At 34.4% G+C, this 3025-nt stretch overlaps 1 pseudogene; it reads left to right on the top strand.

The window, feature by feature from the left end:
* LOC117181040 overlaps positions 1 to 589 on the top strand; it is a 2205-nt pseudogene extending 1616 nt beyond the window's left edge.
* Positions 590 to 3025: the final 2436 nt, after the last annotated feature.

Genomic DNA, 3025 nt, shown 5'->3' with positions numbered 1-3025 from the left:
GCTGATTAGCTACAATATATGGATCTAAAATTAATTTTAATTTATCAATTATATGATCATTAGGATTTATTTTTTTGTTTTCTATTGGAGGAATAACTAGTGTGACATTAGCAAATTCTTCAATTGATATTGTTATACATGATACTTATTATGTAGTAGCTCATTTTCATTATGTTTTATCAATAGGAGCTGTATTTGGAATTATTGGAGGATTAATTCATTGATATCCTTTAATTACAGGATTAACATTAAATTTAAAATGATTAAAAATTCAATTTTATACTATATTTATTGGAGTAAATTTAACGTTTTTTCCTCAACATTTTTTAGGATTAAGAGGTATACCACGACGATATTCTGATTATCCTGATTCTTATTTATTATGAAACTCAATTTCATCAATTGGATCTTTATTATCTTTCATTAGAATTTTTTTTATTAATTTATACCATTTGAGAAAGAATTGTTTCTTATCGATTAATATTATATAAAAATTATTTTAATTCTTCAGTTGAATGAATAAATAATATACCTCCATTAAATCATTCTTATAATGAAGTTACTATAATTATAAAATAAATTAAATTTAATAATTTAAATATTTATTTATAAATACTTGATTAAATTTAAATTTACAAGATTCTTCTTCTCCTTTAATAGAATGATTAATTAAATTTCATGATTATACTTTAATAATTAACTTAATAACAACTGTTATTATTATTTATATAATAATAAGAATTTTATTTAATAATTTTATTAATTTAAATATTGAAAATCAAATAATTGAAATTATTTGAACTCTTTTTCCTATTCATATTTTAATGGTCCCGAAGGAATTAACCCCCAAGCGGAGGTGTGAAAACCGTGCCGAAAGCTGAATGGCACCTGGGTGAGGTGTCTAGAACGGTGATTCTGGGACACCAAACATAGTTGTACCTTCGGGTGGACGGAGCAACTGAATCACGACTTGCTAGAGTACTACGATGCGAGTGTGGCCCGTGAACGGGGTTACATGGCACGGCCGCATGCTCTGCGGTGCGAGAAACACCAGGAGCTATCGCACTTTTTGCAGCAACGTCTGCAAAACTATGCTGAACTACTCCGTAAAAAGGGCTGTGTAAGCGGAACGCCTACTCTACAACAGCTAGAACAAGTCGGCAACAAAGAAAGAGAGGCGACACTAAGACCAACCGCGGGCAGGCATCCAATAGATGAAGAGCGATGCTTTACAACCCGGGGAAACATCAACACCAAGGTTTCTTTTAAGCCTAAAGATCTGGCTGAAATGGATGACGAGCTTCATGGACATTTTTCCGGTGAATCCGACCTCTAGGCTATCAATTATTGTGTGTATAATGCAGCGAGAGATTTGGTCGATGCGAACCGTAAAACAAAACCAACGGCTGATCATAAGACCAAAAGACGAATGCATCAACTTGCCGTAAAGATAGGCTGGGCAAGACAGTACGCGTCCCGCATTCAGTGTATGATTGACTACATCACATCTAGCAGGAATTTTACCGCGAAGGTTGGAAAGTTCGCGCGCGAACGCCGGACCCGTTATCACACACTTAACAAGTCAAAGCTGCTGACCATCAGGCAGCATATTGTTGAGAGAATACGTATACTATCTGACGCTGATCTATACTGGGAGACGTGGGTCAGAGAAAATCAACAGTTTCTCTCTGACCCATCTCGACTCTTCCAAGACCCTCCAGTTACTGTCGAACACCCACCCAAACCGCACAATACTCCTGCCGAAAAAAAGGCAACTTAGCTGACCCAAAGAACTACAAGCCAATAACTTGTCTGAACACGATTTATAAGATATTCACAGCTATCCTAAATGATAGGATTGTTCGGGCAATTGAACCTGTGAAGCAAGAAATGTATGAACAACGAGGCTCAAAGAAAGGCGTAGCCGGATGTCGGAAGAACCTGCTTATCGATAGATGTGTCTGCAAAGATTCAGCATTCTACCAGCGTGACCTATCGATGGCCTGGATTGATTATCGGAAAGCTTTCGATTCGGCATCCCATAGACTTATCATCTGTCCTTTGGAAATCTTAGAGGTTCATTCGCAAATAGTTGGGTGCATAGAGAGATTGATGCCGCTTTGGAAAACCAGATTTACTATCTCATCTGGCAAAAATCATGTGACAACTAACAAGGTCACGTTTCAGAGAGGTGTCTTTCAGGGCTACACCATGAGTCCACTCCTCTTTTGCCTTAAATTATTGCCACTATCTCTAGCACTGCGCCATTCCTATGGTATTCACCTTAATATCGCTCCTCTAAATGCTCCTAGAGAAATTGAGTCAATTGTCGAGAATGAGAAGTGCCGCATATACTGGAACTTTATATTCTCGACAATTGTTTCTGTTGCTCACTCGAGGCCTGACATAGTTCTTCTGGACTTCGAGAAGCGAACCATACTCGTTATCGAATTTTCGGCACCAGCTGACAAAAACATCATAGCCAAGGAGAATGAAAAGAAAGAGAGCTTTGTAAATCTCTTGAAAATTCCTTAGAATTTGAAAGAATTTCTCAAAATGTTGGAAATTAATTGGAATTCCTTTAAATTATTCAAACTTATTTAACATTGCTTGTAATGCTTAAGAATACGATAAAATATTTCCAAATATGTGAATTTTTCAGAAATCCTTTGAAGTTTTTGAAATATCTTCAAATATTCTAGAAATTTTTAAGAATTCCCTAATACATTAAAATTTTTTGGAATTCGTGCAAAATATTAAAATATATTGAAATTTCCGTGGAATTTCCTAAAATCTTCCAAATCCTTTCGATTTCCTTTAAATTATTAAAATATATTTAAAATTTTTTAAAATATTTTAAAATATGTTAAAATATTTTTAATTCTTTGTAGATTCTCGAAATCTTTTGAAAGTTTTTAAATAGGTCCACAATTCCTGGGAATATTTAAGAATTCTTAAAAATATTTGAATAACGTTTTAGCAAATATTCTAAGTTATTTTCAGTCCTGCGACATTTATGTAATGC

The sequence above is a fragment of the Belonocnema kinseyi genome, chromosome 10 (assembly GCF_010883055.1).
Source record: "Belonocnema kinseyi isolate 2016_QV_RU_SX_M_011 chromosome 10, B_treatae_v1, whole genome shotgun sequence".
Classification (NCBI taxonomy): domain Eukaryota; kingdom Metazoa; phylum Arthropoda; class Insecta; order Hymenoptera; family Cynipidae; genus Belonocnema; species Belonocnema kinseyi.
Note: the sequence above shows the minus strand (reverse complement) of the source record. Positions and strands in the feature narration are given on the sequence as shown.